At 39.8% G+C, this 18,880-nt stretch overlaps 1 protein-coding gene across 5 annotated transcripts in view; it reads left to right on the top strand.

Moving 5' to 3' along the window:
* SHISAL1 (shisa like 1) overlaps nt 1-18,880 on the top strand; it is a 314,851-nt gene that overhangs the window by 20,617 nt on the left and 275,354 nt on the right. The window lies entirely within an intron of this gene.

The following is an 18,880-nucleotide window of genomic DNA, read 5'->3' as shown; positions in this document are numbered from 1 at the left end:
TGAAAAACAGCAACTGTCTCTGCCCTTGTTCTTTTACCATAATAAAAAAATTTAAACTAAACAGTGATAACGCCACGTGTATTTATTTAAGTCACTACAGATAATTTGTTTCCAGGAAGCACTTTTTGGAAAGCCACCAGAATTACAGTTTGGGAATTGAGAAATCAGCAGCCTCTGAAAGAAGCAATAACTCCTACATGTAGTTCTTGGTTGCTGAAATGTTAGGGTTTACAAAAGAAGGCAGATCTATTTATCAGAAATTAATTGCTGAAGAGGCTTGCCTCTTGAAACACTACTACTGTATATTCTACCCTTCCAGGAAATGAATGTTGAGCCAGACAGATCTACATCCATAGTCTCCAAAGGGTTATGTTTATTGTATTGAGCAGGAGCATAACTTCCTAGTCTCCATTAATGTGCAAAAAAGCTAAGAGGAAATACTTATCTCAAACACTCTCACTTAAACCATAGCAGAGCATTGAGTTTTAAGCTTTTGCAGTTTTTTTAATGGACCGCTTTTTGCAAAGGGCAAAATTAAATTCTGCATTAACTATAGATTAACATGGCTATTCTAATAGGAAAGGTCTGATTTTTGTTGGACTGAAAAAAGCCACAATTCTCTAATGCTCTGGAGTTTGCTTATCCTGTGATACATGAACATTTCCAAATATTAATTACTGTCTAAAAGGATTCTTTACCTAATCTTTAAAAGGGATATTTTTTTAAGGCAAGAGGATTAATTTTGATCCACATTTCCCTGTGAAAGAGGAGATCATTTTATTAAAGCATTTTGGGAATCCAGGATTATTTCTGTTCTTGTAATGCGAATGCTGAATGTTCCCTCCCCTCTACTGAACCTTCTGTTGATTGCTGGCAAGGGACCCCTTGAAGTGCAAGTGGATTCTTCCAACTCCTATATAAGCTATTTTGTTTGTGAATTTAATGTATGAACAGTCATTATGCTAAAAGACTACATTAGAAAGTTCAATATACAGAATTTATAAGACTCTTGTAAGTAAAGATGAGGTGCATTCTGATTTGTACGTATACATTTTTGGACTGTAGGCATATAGTCATATCTAAATGGGCAATACAATTGTCACTTGTCCTCCTTGCTGAGACTATAAGGAACACAACTGGATATGGAAATGAGGGACTAACTTGCCCCCTATTATAGTTCTATTGTGGTAGTGCCTAGCTTTCTCAACCAGCATTAGTTGTGAGCTCTGTTTGTGCTAGGTGCTGTCTCTGCCCCCAAAAGCTTACAATCTATATTGGCAAGATAGACAAGTGGCAGGAGAAAGGAAGTACGGATGGGGAGCAGAGGTGTGGAAATATTATGACTTGCCCATGATCACGCAGGACATCTGTGGCAGAGCAGAATATCGAATCAGATTCAGTCTATTGATTTCGACCCAGAATTTCGGAGTCACAATTCAGTGCTTTAACTACAGGATCATCCTTCCTCTTGCAAGGGCTTCAGTTTCCATGTCTGCCAATCCAGTACTTTCCCCCTCTGTATATAATTTACTAAAGCAATTAAGAAAAACAATTAAAGCGTGTTTTTTAGTCCAAATGGTCTATGTGTAAATGCAAATTGCTGTCTCCCTGGCTCTCTTCTGTGACCAGTAGGTAATGACCTTGCCAGTTCTTAGGAGTGGCTTGCCATCACTTCCTCTGGAAATGTCAGAAAGGGAAGGCTAGCCCTGTCAGCCAGCAAGGAAATGCCTCTTCTTCCCACTCTTTATCTTCTGCCTGGTGTTCGGGGTTGTATCTGTAACAGTAATAAATATTGGCCCTTGTCAGGTGACAAGTGCATGTTGCCTTTAGAGCTTGGACCCAGATTATGGAAGTGGGACCACGACACAAAGTTTCAGTTCCATGGGAACCTGCTAGTTGATGGGCTCTGTCCCCTAGCATGATAGGTCAGGTCCATGTTTTACTATCAGAAACTTACAGAATGTAATGTTGAGGCTTAGTAGGCATTTTTCCCTCTCCAAACCATGGGATGGGAGTAGCTTTCCCTTGGTGTATCTAGCTGGGGTAATTTTATTTACAATACTAAGCTCTGCACCCGGCATTGTTATAGCTTTATTAGGTACGTGATTTTTGTCATGTGTATTGGGCAAGACTCCCTTGTGGTGGTTATTGGATGTTTTAGCTTAAAAGAAATAAATAGGCATAGAGTAGAGATAGCTGGGGGAATAATTAGATATAAAATAGGGGGGAACTATCCTGAGAAATGTCTGCTTTCCAGTTATCTCTAATATGGAGACTAGTCATAATGCTTAGGCATGGAGATAGGTCTCACCGTCAAGCACTTTGAGGTCCATCTGGTGTGAGGACTGATGACATTTTTATTTATTTCCATGAACTGCACTGTATCTACTCGACATAACTATACCTTCCTAAGACTTTATGGAGTGTCTTGAATTGTCTCTACCAATTACTGCAGTAAGGGTTTTGCCGTTGTAATGAAACATAAATCTAAAGGATAGTATTTTAAAATTGGAAGTATAATTTACATAGGTCAGTGATTCAATACTATGGTGACATTTTCAGATTCTGTCATTATCCATGTATTTGGTATTCATTTATAATTGCCCTAAAGATACTGAATTTATCAGCTATGATAGTAGATGCTGCTACCATTGTAACTTTAGCAAGAAGCCCATGAGCCCTTGAAACAAAGTCTTAACAATGTGAAATACACCTGGCTATGCAATGTGCAGCCTTCCTCATTTGTCAGATAATTCTAAATACCATGCTGCCTCTTATCTTATTTGCTATCATTGAAAGCCTGCCTACTCCCTAATCCTGCACATGTTTGACTTCAGTAGGATTACTTTTGTGCTTAAAGTTAAGCACTTGCTGTAGTGCTTTGCTGGATCAGAGCCTTAGTTATGCATTTATTAAGTCTTTTTAGCACATTCTGGATTTGGGATGATCTACAGGTATAGCTCATAAAGGAAAGGTTGGATATTTTTTTAAATGTCAATTTAGTACGTGTGTTTGACACCACTGGAAGCTGAAGCCCTCTTCATAGCCACAGCCCGTGTTGTACTCGTGCTGTGGCTAAGCCCAGTGTGACAGGTTCCCCCTGGGGTGCCACCTGTAACTGGGGTACCACGGAGCCCCCTGACCCACCAGCCTGGGCTCCCTCTAACACTGTACTGCTGTGACTAGCTACAACGCCTTCCAGCCTGCATACACACCCAGCTGAAGTTACAAGCAGGCTCTCTGACCAGTCCCTGCATGGGAAGCTGCTCCCAGCTCCTCAGGCATGCACCCCCACTGGAGTATAAACCCAAAATACATAGGCACAGAGTAGAGATAGCTGGGGGAATAATTAGATGTAAAATAGAGGGAAAACTATCATGAGAAATGTCTGCTTTCCAGTTATCTCTAATATGGAGACTAGGGAACTGTAAGCTCATAAAATTAGCCCCCTTCCTCAATATGGAGAGGAATATGCAACAGTCTTTTTTGCCCCGAGTTATGATTCCCACACACTGGTTTAGATAAAGCAAAAACAAGTTTATTAACTACAAAAGATAGATTTTTAAGTGATTATTAGTGATAGCAAACAGATCAAAGCAGCTTATCTAGCAAATAAACAAAAACAACTCAAACTAAACTTAATATACTGAATAGATTGGATATGAATAGCAGATTCTCATCCTAAGAGATGATACAAGCAGGCTGCAGATTCTTGAGGGGCAAGCTACACTCGCTTTACAACTTGGAACCCCCATGTGTTCATTCACTAAAAATCCCTTTATTCTGGGTCCAGCACTTCCCCCAGTTCAGTTTGTGTTCCTCAGGTGTTTCCAGGAGTCTTCTTGTATTGGGAGCAAAGAACCCCACATGATGTCACTCCCTGCCTTACATAACTTTTGCATAGGGTGGGAACCCTTTGTTCCCAAAGCTTGGTTCCCAGACCAGTCTGTGGAAAAACAGTGACATCCCAAGATGGAGTCTAGAGACAAGTGGTCTCATCACATGTTATAGAGTCATAGTAGCATCGTTCACAGGCTGTTTGGAGCATTCACAGGAAGGCTCGCCAGGTGGGAGATAAGCTTCTCCTAAGGCCTATTGTTTTTTCCCTAATGGCCCTTCCCCACTCACTATCTAGAATGAAAACATCTTGTCTAGTGGGCATTACCCATGTGTAACTACATTTGAAATACAGGTACATAGTCAATATTCATAACTTCAGATACAAAAATGATACATGCATACAAATAGGATAATCATATTCAGCAAATCATAACCTTCCCAATGACATCTCACATGACTTGCATAAAATACATTATGATTATGTCATAATCATATCATAATATCACTGTGAAGAATATGGGGTGCAGTGTCACAACACCACTGGAAGGTGAAGCCCTCTTCATAGCCACAGCCTGTGTTGTACTCATGTTGTGGCTAAGTACAATTCCCACACTTCCCCCTACTAACATGCTGTGATGGGTTGGATCACAGAAACCCTCTTAGGAGCTGCCACCTGATGTGCCAAGACTACTCCTGTTCCTGTTTTCCCTGCCAGCTCAGGACCCCAGCACCCTGTCTTGCTGAGCCAGATACTCCCGTCTGCTCCAACACAGACCCAGGGTCTGAATTACTTGCACCAAAGCTGCATGTTTACTTGAAAGCAGTTCACAGAAGTGTGCTTGTCTTTAACACTCAGATGCCCGACTCCCAATGGGGTCTAAACCCAAATAAATCTGTCACCAAGCAAAATAAAATAAAATGCACAAATCTATGTCTAACCAAACAGCTCTTGTTCCAGCTCCGGTGGTAGCTAGGGGATTCTTCATGATGGCTCCACTCTCCCCTTTGTTCTGTTCTACCCCTTTATATATCTTTTGCATAAGGCGGGAACCCTTTGTCCCTCTGGGTTTCCACTCCCCCTCACTGGAAAAGCACCAGGTTAAAGATGGATTCCAGTTCAGGTGACAGGATCGCATGTCACTGCAAGACTTCATTACCCACTTGCCAGCACACACATATATAGGAAGACTCACAGGTAGAACACAGCCATCTGCGGATAATGGTCCTGGTTAATGGGAGTCATCAAGATTCCAAACCACCATTAATTGCTCACACTTTGCATAATTACAATAGGCCCTCAGAGTTATATCTGAAACTAGAAATATGAAATAAGAGTGGTACATTTATACAAATAGGATGATCACACTCAGTAGATTATAAACTTTGTAATGATACCTTACAGGAAACCTTTTGCATGAAGCATATCCCAGTTACATTATATTCACTAATTATCATATTTTTATAAAACCATATAGACTGCACAACATCACACATGCCTCAGCACTGACTAACAGGAGACATCCCAGAGGGAGGGTGTGAGGATGTGGTTAGCTTACAGAGACAAGAGATGCAGTAAACAGAGGCCAGCTATCAAAAGGCCACTGTAGGGCTGCAGCTCTTTGTCTCTACCATAATTGAAGGGTCAGCTGTCAGAAAAGCGTGCTGGGAAAAGTCAGGTGACTGAGGAATTGTGGTAGTTGTAGTCAGCAGCTATAAAGAAAGGTGTTTTTAAAAGAGAGTTTGTGTCTCTCTTTTTGTGTGCAAGGGATCTAGATGTAAGACATAATCAGGTTCTCCAGGCCAGAGAACAGTGTTTGAATAGCTCTTCTTTTGTTACTGTCCTGTTTCCAGAATATATTAAAAACTGAGGGGCAATTCTGACAACAGCTGCTTCCTGTGCATAGTCGATCTCCACTATGTCATAGAAGATATTTTAATCTAAATCTGAGTTCTCTGTGGTTGCCCAGGTGCTTAATAGTGTTTCTTTATAAACTGCGTGTCTGAGGGAGAGGGAGAGACAATGGTGCAGTAAGGTGCAGTCTCAGCTCACAATGCGTAGGCCCCTGATGTCTTAATGTCACTTCTCCATACACATGGATCAACAAAATTACCTGATTCAGAGTGGCCTTTACATTTGTTGTTCCTTTAATCTAAGTCTCCATGAGAGAGAGAGAGAGAGAGTGTTCACTGTTTGTGTATACGTGTCCCCTGTAGTGCACAACACACAATTTTACAGTTGCTTCTGCTGCAGCATGCTCCCCATTTAAAGGTGCAGAACAGAGAAAACAAGACAAAAGATACAATTGGCATACATCACATCCAGTAATTCAGAGTTCTCCACTTTCAAAACATATCTCTGATAACTTTAATACAGCCACAGTTTTACACTGGTCAAGGGTTTTAAAAAAAAAATCCAAAATAACACGAGGAGTAAATAGGGAACTAAGACAGGGCTACTTGAAGGAAAGGGTAACAAATACCTGCCTTCCCTGGTAAATTATTCCATGTAACCAAAGGGTGGGTGGGTGTAAGGGCTTGTCAACCTGGTCCATGCAAGCAGGGGAGTAAGTTCTACTGCATACTCCTGTGTCATGCACTAACTGGCTGGCACTCACTAAAAGTTCACTGGTGCATGATAACATAGTATTGCTTGAAACAGGATTATATTAATGAGCACTGGGGAACTTTGAGTGCACATCACCAGGGTCCACACATGCCAGTTAGTATGTGATATGCTTGTGCACATTAGAACTTAGCCTGCATGAGCAGGCGTGTAAGACACCTGGTAGACAAGCCCTAATATTCACCTAGAATTTCTTCTGAAGATAGATAAGATTTTAAAAAGTGTGATGAAACAATAGGAATAAGGATACTAGGTTAAACCAAAACTGGAAGACATGTTGGGCTAGATCACTGTCTCCTGTCTTTAACATTTCATAGGTACTTAAAGTAACTTCTTATCCAATAAATCCAAGGGTCAGACTATCCCCAAGAAGAGACAAAGTAATCTTGAGCTTTGAAAAAGCTTGGTATCCAGAAGGATGAGTCCTGAATGTTATCACTGCAGTTTAATTGACCTTATTGGTCATACTGTACTTTCCAGAAGTGGAAATGGGAGATCTAAGAAATAGGAACTGCTGTACTTTCTAATATGAACTTGCTCTTGCATGTCACCTCTCTTCTTCTAAGGCTCTCAATGTGATTTTGTAGTTCTTAAGCAAAAATAAATTTTGCCAGTGTCTGTAATAGGCAACACCAAGTTCTATATCATTAAATATAGATACCAAGTTACCAAGACCAATTTTGTGCAGTAAGGTACAAGTCAGTGTGAGTAAAGGAATCCGTATCTGACCCTCAGGCTGACAACATCCCCAGCCCTATCTCTCCTGGTGGCTGAACTTAGGTTCCAAAATTCATACTTGGACAACTAAGTAGATATAAACCGATGCCTTTGAAGCACCTGCGGCTCCTGTTGATTTTGATGGGACTTGAGGTTGCTCAGTATCTTGAAAGAGAGACCTGCCTTACAGGTGTCTAAATATAAATTTTTGGAGTCTAACTTCTTCAGGTTTGGAAAGTTTGGCATGTGAATTTAGAATGAGCAAGAAACTTGGCAGCAGTATTTTGAAAACAATTAATTTTCTTGGGGTTTGAAGGAGCCCACCACAAAAAGGAATGCAAGAAGAGTAGATCTTTAAGTGTGGCCTGCAGGGAAGTGGCAGAATATAGGCTGTAACACTCTGTTCTGGTTTTTTTGATGGTTTACATAGCTTTAATTAAGAAGAGGAACATTGATGCCTCTAATAAGAGCTCCCTGTAAAGAAGTACACTTAGGAAGCCAGTTGCAGCACACAGCAACTTTACTTGCTCTTCCACCTGTAAAAGCAGCTGGAGGTGAGGTGGAACTAGTCATCTGCCTCCCTTGGAGGTCACTGCTACATAAGAGGAAGATGAGAGGCCTGCGTGAGATCTGCTTGCGAATTGCAGGAGCCACCAGTAGGAAACAAATATCAAGAGGGAAAGGGGAACCAGGCAGTATGTGTAAGGGAGGAACAAGATGTCCGGGAAATACTTACAGGGGATGTGATAAATGAAGGGGGAGGGGGGGGTACTCCCTTTTATGGATACCCAGCCAGCCAGTTCGCTATAAAACCCCTGTTAGTAGCTGTTCTCTACTTGCTTTAACTGTAAAGGGTTAAAAAGTCCATAGGTAAAAGGAAGGGTGTGGGCACCTGACCAAAAGAGCCAATAGGCAGGCTAGAACTTTTTGAAATTGAGAGAAAAACTTCCCCTTTGTCTGTCTGTTGCTCTCCGGGGAGAGGAGACCGAGCAGAGACAGGGCTTGAACTGTGCTGTAAAAAGCTTTGGGCCAGGTATGGAAAATCATCAGATCATACCTAGAAACTACTCATTTGAAACCCCAGATATGTAAGTAGATCAGGAAATGTCTAGGAAGATGCGATTAGGTTTATCTCTTTTATTTCTTTATGGCTTGTGGACTCCTCTGTGCTAAAGCCAGGTGCTTTTGTTTTGCTTGTAACCTTTAAGCTGAACCTCAAGAAGCTATCTTGATGCTTAATCCTTGTAATAGTTTTTTTTTAAACCTAGCAAAAAGCCTAAGTTCCAGATGTATTTTCTTTTTTTGTTTTTAATAACATTTACCTTTTTAAAAAATGGGATTGGATTTTTGTGTTCCTAAGAGATTTGTGCACATGTTGTTTAATTACCTGGTGGCAACAGCTGATTTCCTTTCTTTTCTTTCTCAGCTCTTCCCCAGAGGGGGGTGTGAAAGGGCTTGAGGGTACCCCACAGGAAGGATTTCCCAAGTGGGCCTTCCAGGGTTCCAAAAGGGGTTTTTTGCACTTGGGTGGTGGCAGAATCTATCCATCCAAGGTCAGAAAAAAGTTGTAACCTTGGGAGTTTAATACAAGTCTGCAGTGGCCAGTATTAATTTTTAGAATCCTTGCAGGCCCCCACCTTCTGCACTTGAAGTGCCAGAGTGGGGAATCAGCTTTAGTAGGGGAGTAGACTGAATGGCAGAGTAGCATGTACAGGGTACTCCTGGGGAAATGAACAAGAGAGACACGTGAGAGGGATTAAATCCAAACCAAAAGGAAACCATGTGATCAACCTACTGTAAATTATAGTCACAGATCTCCCAATGACTTGTTGTGTGGTCTTGAATAGAGCTGGGTGAAATTTTGATCAAAATTTTTTTTCACAAAAAATGCAGATTTATTGACACCAGAATGTTTTGCATAGTCCTGTTGATTTCACCGAATTGTTTTGGCCAAAAAGAAATCCTGAAAAATCAAAACATTTTGTTTTGACACTTATAAAATGTTTTGATTCTAAGTGAGCTTCAATTTGAAATTCCCTTTGTTTACTTTAAAAAATTGCTCTAAATCAAAATGAAATATTCCATTCGACACCTAACACATTTTTAATTTTTTTTTTCACAATTGCCAGTGAACTGAAAAAGCCGTTATTTGTCTGTCTCTCATCTTGAACTCTGTTCTATCTAGGCTCTTATACCATGACGGTGGTAGCTGAACCACTAACTGGTAGGTCACCGAGTCTGCGCCACAGCTTCTCCCTCTATTAAATACTTTCCATCTTGACAGAGTGCTAGAAAGATTGATTTGTAAAGTGTTTTGAAGACACACAAATATTTATAGACTTGCTAAGTCTTGCCAAAACATTTATGTAGATGAGTTAAACAAACTTTGCAATGAAAGATGCATTGTTTTGCGTCAGTCAGTGATAAATCGTATTAGACATTTCTGATAACTGGGATAAGAAAAAGTCTTGTCTTGTTGAATGAATTGGAATAACCCAGCACCGCTCAGTTCATTTACATTCACTCTGCTCTGGGACTCGGGTAAATTAATAGTGAGAATATAATTGCTGTATGTTCACAGGCTAACTCTCTCAAAACCAATTTCTTTAGCTGATATGGGATGTTACACTACAGCCTAACAACTGTGTTGTGGGGGAGTTGCAAACTGGTAAAGCAGAACAGACCTAAAAGAAATGTGACATGGGACTGTGACATAGTTGTTTTATTAGAACATTATGTGAGATGAAGAACTAATGGGGAGAGCTTTTAAGAATTCCAACAAGGTACCGGTAACTATTGCAACATATGCTCACAGACTTTAAAAATGTTGTATATGTACAATTTCATGATGATTAGACCTATATAAATGATCATTAAAATCCAATCAAACCCATTTAAAAACCCTTTGGATTTTAGTGTACAACTCCTATCTCATTGCTTTAAGCTGCAACTTTCTTTAAAAACAACCTTTAAAGGGTGGTGGGGGGTTTTTTTGTTTTGTTTTTTTCTTTGGTTCGGTTAGTAAATGAGAAATTATTATTCCCTTAAGGATCACAGAATCATTATAATGGCAATTATTCTGGAGGGAAAGGCAGCAAACAACCTGCAGTTTATAAATAATGGCTATAAGACAATTAACGCTCATTTAACTTCCACATTAATGACTTGGTACTCTTAAAGCTGACATGACCTAGCTGCTTGAAATGTAACCATACTGTCCCCTTTTAAATTCAGAACCTCAAGAAAGCCTGGTATGAATTACAGTACATACTGTAAGGACTATTAAAAAAGACAGACGGTGACCTCTGGAGATCTCACAGTACCCAAAAGGAAATAGTCTTACCGTTTAAAAGTTTATTTTGTTAGTGTAATGTTGAATGATTGGATTTATGGAATAGAAAAATATCAGAATAGTTAGGACAGGATTATGAGAAGACTGGCCAATGTTTACAAAAATGGAGTATCAGGCCTTTTAATACTATGTCTGTTTTAGAAACGTCCCAGGTGTTGCTATACTTAAGATTTAGTGGGCCAGATTCTCATTAAATCTAAGACCCATTTACGCTGTTGTGGCAGTGAAGAGTAGACTTAAAGTGAATGTACATGCAACTGGATGGACCCTACAGTGCCAGAATAGTGTAAATGAGAATCAGGGAGATTTTCAAAGGCACAAATGACAGGTGCTGAGTTCCTGTTGGAAAATAGTAGTGAATCTACCGTTTTCTTAAGTCTTTATATTTATTTTTGATGCACATAAGTGTACCTGGAGCACACAACAAATAACAACACACACACAAATATAAAATTTAAAGCTACATGCAACATAAGATAAGAACATAAGAACGGCCATGCTGGGTCAAACCAAAGGTCCATCTAGCCCAGTATCCTGTCTACTGACAGTGGCCGATGCCAGGTGCCCCAGAGGGAGTGAACCTAACAGGCAATGATCAAGTGATCTCTCTCCTGCCATCCATCACCACCCTCTGACAAACAGAGGCTAGGGACACCATTCCTTACCCATCCTGGCTAGTAGCCATTAATGGACTTAACCTCCATGAATTTATCCAGTTCTCTTTTAATCCTTGTTATAGTCCTAGCCTTCACAACCTCCTCAAGCAAGGCGTTCCACAAGTTGACTGTGCGCGGTGTAAAGAAGAACTTCCTTTTATTTATTTTAAACCTGGTGCCCATTAATTTCATTTGGTGGCCCCCTAGTTCTTATATTATGGGAACAAGTAAATAGCTTTTCCTTATTCACTTACTCCACATCACTCATGATTTTATATACCTCTATCATATCCCCCCTTAGTCTCCTCTTTTCCAAGCTAAAAAGTCCTAGCCTCTTTAATCTCTCCTCATATGGGACCCATTCCAAACCCCTAATCATTTTAGTTGCCCTTTTCTGAACCTTTTCTAATGCCAGTATATCTTTTTTGAGATGAGGAGACCACATCTGTACGCAGTATTCAAGATGTGGGCATACCACGGATTTATATAAGGGTAATAAGATATTCTCCGTCTTATTCTCTATCCCCTTTTTAATGATTCCTAACATCCTGTTTACTTTTTTGACTGTCGCTGCACGTTGCATGGACGTCTTCAGAGAACTATCCATGATGACTCCAAGATCTCTTTCCTGATTAGTTGTAGCTAAATTATTGTATGTATAGTTGGGGTTATTTTTCCCAATGTGCATTACTTTACATTTATCCACATTAAATTTTATTTGCCATTTTGTTGCCCAATCACTTAGTTTTGTGAGATCTTTTTGAAGTTCTTCACAGTCTGCTTTGGTCTTAACTATCTTGAGCAGTTTAGTATCCCCTGCAAACTTTGCCACCTCACTTTTTACCCCTTTCTCCAGATCATTTATGAATAAGTTGAATAGAATTGGTCCTAGGACTGACCCTTGGGGAACACAACTAGTTACCCCTCTCCATTCTGTAAATTTACCATTTATTCCTACCCTTTGTTCCCTGTCTTTTAACCAATTCTCAATCCATGAAAGGATCTTCCCTCTTATCCCATGACAGCTTAATTTACATAAGAGCCTTTGGTGAGGGACCTTGTCAAAGGCTTTCTGGAAATCTAAGAACACTATGTCCACTGGATCCCCCTTGTCCACATGTTTGTTGACCCCTTCAAAGAACACAAAGTAAAACTATTTCCCCATGCTTATCTTCCCTCCCCCCCCCTTACAGTTCCTCATATCTCCTTGTCAATTGCTGGAAATGGGCCATTTTCATTACCACTACAAACAGTTTTTTCTCTCCTGCTGATAAAAGCTCACCTTAACTGATCACTCTCCTTATAGTGTGTATGGTAACACCCATTGTTTCATGTTCTCTGTGTGTGTGTGTGTGTGTGTGTGTGTGTGTGTGTGTCTATATATAATATATATATAATCTTCCTACTGTATTTTTCCACTAGATGCATCCGAAGAAGTGGGCTGTAGCCCACGAAAGCTTATGCCCAAATAAATTTGTTAGTCTCTAAGGTGCCACAAGTACTCCTGTTCTTTTTGCGGATACAGACTAACATGGCTGATACTCTGAAACCTCTCATAGATTAGTAAGACATGATTTCCCTTTACAGAAACCATGTTGACTTTTGCCCAACCATTTGTTTTTCTATGTGTCTGACAATTTTATTCTTTACTATTGTTTCAACTAATTTGCCGGGTACTGATGTTAGACCTCTTGAGCCCTTTTTAAATATTGGTGTTACATTAGCTATTTTCCAGTCATTGGGTACAGAAGCCGATTTAAAGGACCGGTTACAAACCATAGTTAATAGTTCCGCAATTTCTCATTTGAGTTCTTTCAGAACTCTTGGGTGAATGCCATCTGGTCCTGGTGACTTGTTACTGTTAAGTTTATCAATTAATTCCAAAACATCCTCTAGTGACACCTCAATCTGTGACAATTCCTCAGATTTGTCACCTACAAAAAACGGCTCAGGTCTGGGAATCTCCCTAACATCCTCAGCCATGAAGCCTGAAGCAAAGAATTCATTTAGTTTCTCCACAATGACTTCATCGTCTTTAAGTGCTCCTTTTGTATCTCGATCGTCCAGGGGCCCCACTGGTTGTTTAGCAGGCTTCCTACTTCTGATGTACTTAAAAAACATTTTATTATTACCTTTTGAGTTTTTGGCTAGCTGTTCTTCAAATTCCTTCTTGGCTTTTCTTATTACATTTTTACACTTAATTTGGCAGCGTTTATGCTCCTTTCTATTTACCTCACTAGGATTTGACTTCCACTTTTTAAAAGATGCCTTTTTATCTCCCACTGCTTCTTTTACATGGTTGTTAAGCCATGGTGGCTCTTTTTTTAGTTCCTTTATTGTGTTTTTTAATTTGGGGTATACATTTAAGTTGGGTCTTTATTATGGTGTCTTTGAAAAGTGTCCATGCAGTGTGCAGGGATTTCACTCTAGTCACTGTACCTTTTAATTTCCGTTTAACTAACCCCCTCATTTTTGCATAGTTCCCCTTTCTCAAGTTAAATGTCACAGTGCTGGGCTACTGAGGTGTTCTTCCCACCATAGGAATGTTAAAAGTTATTATATTATGGTCACTATTTCCAAGCGGTCCTGTTATAGTTAACTCTTGGACCAGATCCTGCGCTCCACTCGGGACTAAATCGAGAATTGCCTCTCCCCTTGTGGGTTCCTGTACCAGCTGCTCCAAGAAGCAGTCATTTAAAGTATCGAGAAATTTTGTCTCTGCATTTCGTTCTGAGGTGACATGTTCCCAGTCAATATGGGGGTAATTGAAATCCCCCACTATTATTGAGTTCTTTATTTTGATAGCCTCTCTAATCTCCCTTAGCATTTCATCATCACTATCACTGTCCTGGTCAGGTTGTTGATAATAGATCCTTAATGTTATATTCTTATTAGAGCATGAAATTACTATCCATAGAGATTCTATGGAACATATGGATTCACTTAAGATTTTTACTTCATTTGATTCTACATTTTCTTTCACATATAGTGCCACTTCCCCTCTCTCCTCCCCCTCCCCGCACGACCTGTTCTGTTCTTCCGATATATTTTGGAATGATTGTGTCCCATTGATTGTCCTCACACCACCAGGTTTCTGTGATGCCTATTTATCAATATCCTCCTTTAACACAAGGCACTCTAGTTCACCCATATTATTATTTAGACTTCTAGCATTTGTGTACAAGCACTTTAAAAACTTGTCACTGTTTATTTGTCTGCCCTTTTCTGATGTATTGGATTCTTTTTTATGTGAATGTCTCTCGTCTGATCTGGCCCCTACTTTATCCTCTTCCATCCTCTCCTCCTAACTAAAACCTAGAGAATCTCTATCAATAGACTCTCCTCTAAGAAAAGTCTCTGTCCAATCCACGTGCTCCTCTGCAGCAGTCGGCTTTCACCCATCTCTTAGTTTAAAAACTGCTCTGCAACCTTTTTAATGTTAAGTGCCAGCAGTCTGGTTCCACTTTGGTTTAGATGGAGCTCATTCCTCCTGTATAGGCTCCCCCTATCCCAAAAGTTTTCCCAGTTCCTAATAAATCTAACCCTCCCCCTACACACACACCATCGTCTCATCTATGCATTGAGACTCTGAAGCTCTGCCTGCCTACCTGGCCCTGCACATGGAACTGGAAGCGTTTCTGAGAATGCCACCATAGATGACTTGGATTTCAGTCTCTTCCCTAGAAGCCTAAATTTGGCGTCCAGGACGTCTCTCCTACCCTTCCCTATGTCATTGGTATCTACATGTACCACAACCACTGGCTCCACCCCAGCACTACACATAAGTCTATCTAGATGCCTCGAGAGATCCGCAATCTACACACCAGGCAGGCAAGTCACCATACAGTTCTCCCAGTCATCACAAACCCAGCTATCTATGTTTCTAATGATCGAATCTCCCATTACTAACACCTGCCTTTTCCTAGTGACTGGAGTTCCCTCCCCTGGAGAGGTAACCTCAGTGCGAGAGGATACCCCAACACCATCTGGAAGGAGGGTCCAAACTATGGGAAGGTTTCCCTCTGCTCCCGTTGACTGCTCTACTTCCCTGGGACTTTCGTCCTCCTCAACAGCACAGGGGCTGTCTGACCGGAGGTGGGACAAATCTACAGTGTCCCAGAAAGCCTCATCAACATACCTCTCTGCCTCCCTTAGCTCCTCCAGTTCCGCCATCTTGGCCTCCAAAGCCCGAACGCGGTCTCTGAGGGTCAGGAGCTCCTTGCACCAAAAGCCCACAGGGCAGGTAATCATACATGCTGCATTCAGCGCAATAAACTGGATAACCCCCACTCTGCTGCTGGGCTTCTTCCTGCATTGTCTCCTACAGCTACCTAGATTAATGAAAGGGTTTTGTTTAAATCAAAAAGTTTTGAATGTAGTTTAGTTTACAGGTTTAAAAGGATGGCAAGTGAACCTTGCCCCCTTCCAAACTCCCTTGCGAAACTCCCTGTTAGCAGCCCTGGTCGCAAAGCTCCCTGGTCTCTTGCTCACTGGTTTATAAAGCCCTGGCCTTCTTGATGGGAGGAGGAGATAACATGCAGTTGGTCACAATTTATTAAAAATATATAAAAGTTATTAGTAAATATTTGAATAAATTAGAGTAATACAACTTCAGAAAGAATGTTTGGCATATCGTTAAGATGCACATTTTCAATGATATAATACAATAAGTTGGGCACATTCAAGTTACATTTAATGTGATCCAATCAATATCCTCACCAAACTGCCACTTCAGCTCAGTCTGAATCCTGAATTTCTGGTATATGATTAAAGTTCCATTTGTGCAACAAATACTTCTTGGTAGAAGAAAAATTTTGGACAACCACTTTTAAAATCTCTATGTAGTGGGTGATGTTAAGTAATGGTTATACAGGAGGATTAATTGGACATTTCTGGGCAAATCAAAATTGTACATCAAATAAATGAGTATTTCTCCCTTTTTCACATTGCTTGCTGTTAAACCATATCAGAATTAAGGGGCCCACTGCATACATGCACTTCTATCGGAATTGCACTGAAGTCCAGGGGAGTAGCATGTAAAGGGCCTGATCCAGTGCTCTTTGAAGTCTGTTGATATTCCTTCTACTAATTCCAAATGGCATTGGATAAGGCCTATTCAGCAATGCTATGATCAGCATCAGAAGTTCTTGACTCCCAGTTCTGTGCTCTTAGCATTAAAGAATGCTATTGTATAGCTAACGATATCTATTGCCATAATCCAATAAGGTAGCTACTTCACACCGTTAATGCCGTGTTCTGTATACTTTGTTTGACTTGTTCTATTCCCTACTTCAGTAAACATAGTCGGTCTATATAGTTCTGTAAAATGGTGCTATGGGAAATGCTAGTATGCCTTAGTTGTCCTTAAAATAGTACCTTTTGAACCTAAACATTTGTAATTGATGGACTGCAGCACATTTTATTTAGAGTTGTGGGGATTTTCCAAGCTGTAAGAGTCAGCAGTTTGACAACAATCATAGCCTATGAAAACAAGCACTTTCCTCCTCATGTTAGCTAGTCCAGATCTTTACTAGCTCTAGAATGGCCAATTTAATATTTGGTTAGCTCTCTGCCTAAATATAGAACTCTTTTAAAGTAAAACCAATCAACTTTTAATTGAAAGCTCTGAGTTAGAGGGACCTGCCCAGAGTTAGAGGGTCAGCAGTGTTCCCATTCTCATCAACTCAAATGTACCCACCTCTGGCACTGGGCCCAGATGGACTTTCACAGACAGCCAATGTTATATTCACTCAACTCTGAACATGGACTCTACAGGTAAAATCTTAGCTCCACTGGACTTAATAGGAATTTTGCCATTGATTTTAATGTGGTCAGGATTTTACCCTGGATATCTTTTTCTTTTTTGTTCTGTTGGTATTAGATGCTGTTTCATTTTCACCTATCGTCTCTCCTATCATTGCAACATTTCTGCTACCAAACCTCACTCTCCTTGAATCAGACTGGTTCTTGCTCACCTCTCTTCTCTCCTCCTTTCACTAATTCTCCTGTTTTATTCTCTCAGTCCCTTCTTCCCCTCCCTCCACGTCAGCCCCACAGAGTGCCCCCACCAGCAAAACACTAAAACTATTTTATGATATAAATAAAACAAAAATATAAACATATAAAGAGAGAGACAAACTAGCAAAACATGCCATCTGTGGTCTATCCTTCCCACTACCCTTGTAAACTCTTCAGAGTGGGGATAAATTCTTCTTATGTTTATAGCATACTTTGCAGTAATACCCTATCAATGTCTGCTTGAGTCTGCTTAATCCTGCACAATACTGTACAAAACCCCTAAACCATATTTTCTCAGCTGCTTTGAGATCATTGAGTATAAATGAGCCATATATACTTTTTGGCGAGGGGTGGGAGGGAGAAGGGAGGAATCAAAATGAAGTTTCAGACAAAAATCTTACTAGTGGAAACCTGAACGTAGAGGCGTTTGTATATAATTACACTAATTGAAGTATGACCCCTTAATGTAAGTTACTCTCTTGGTGTGCATAGGTGATCTTTATCTTTTGTCATGAAATGTTCAATGTATACAATACTACCAAAACCAGTGAAATGATATGCTTCAACTGTTGTATTTTCACTACAGTATATGGGCACAATCCTATTATCATCCAGAATAAATTAGATCTTTTCATTTTGTAATATGCATGCTATATCTGAAGGCAGACAAGCTAGAAACATGTTTAAGCATCACAGACACATTTGGAATTTTGCTTATATGTATATGTTCATTGTTGTTTCATATTAGGGGTCCAATTGTTCCTGCAAGTGAAAGTGTGGTACTTCTATTAATATTTAATGGGAGGCACGTATGTGCATCCAAAGGCAGAACTGACCCTTCTGATTTAGTAGGGTATTGAGTAAGGCAAACAAGACGTGTGCACACCTTTTCAGGTGCCTTTGCTGGTAATCTAATAAAATAACTTTTGGTCCTGATTTTACTTATATGTAATATATTGCAACTTGAATTGCACAAGTAGTCTTGTTGACTTCAGTAAGAGTGTTCAAATGAGTAAAGTTACTTGGATTCAGAAGGTTTGCAAGAGTAGGTCTTTTTTAATATTCCTCTCAAATTCCAGCATGTAAACTAGACCTGGTCAAATATTTTCTAAGCATTTTATAGAACCAGCAGTGGCATTTTTGTCCCTTAAATTATTTGACAGGATTTTTTCCCCCCACCCTTGACAACACTTTTTTCAGTATTCACTGAGTAATACATTTGACAAATTTTTTACTTTGAGTTTTGGATGAACTATTCACAACGTTCTTTACTTTATTCCCCCAATTCTAATATAAATCCTACAAAATAAAGGAAATTCAAAAATAAAGAGCAAAGTTTATATTAGCCAAGGTGTGCTGAGTGTGGGTCATGGAATTTGATTTGAACTTTAGGGTTGAAACAGTTAAAAATTCTAATCCAAACTATTTATCTAAAGAGGTATGCCTGTATATGCCCCAATTCTACAAAAAATGAAGCGTGAATATTTGACAATTGATATTTGACAATTTTCATATCTTCATTAAATGAATTCTATTTACATAAATGTAAAATATTAGCAATACATTTAGAACAAAACTTGTTTGTCTTTCTAATATAAACTGTTTTATAATGTCAGCAACTCAATGTGTGAAGCTGGGACACTGTCATTTACCCTATTCAAATAAGGATTGGAC

The sequence above is a fragment of the Chrysemys picta genome, chromosome 1 (genome assembly GCF_011386835.1).
Source record: "Chrysemys picta bellii isolate R12L10 chromosome 1, ASM1138683v2, whole genome shotgun sequence".
NCBI lineage: Eukaryota > Metazoa > Chordata > Testudines > Emydidae > Chrysemys > Chrysemys picta.
The sequence above is the reverse complement of the archived record's forward strand: the minus strand, read 5'-3'. Positions and strand labels throughout refer to the sequence as shown.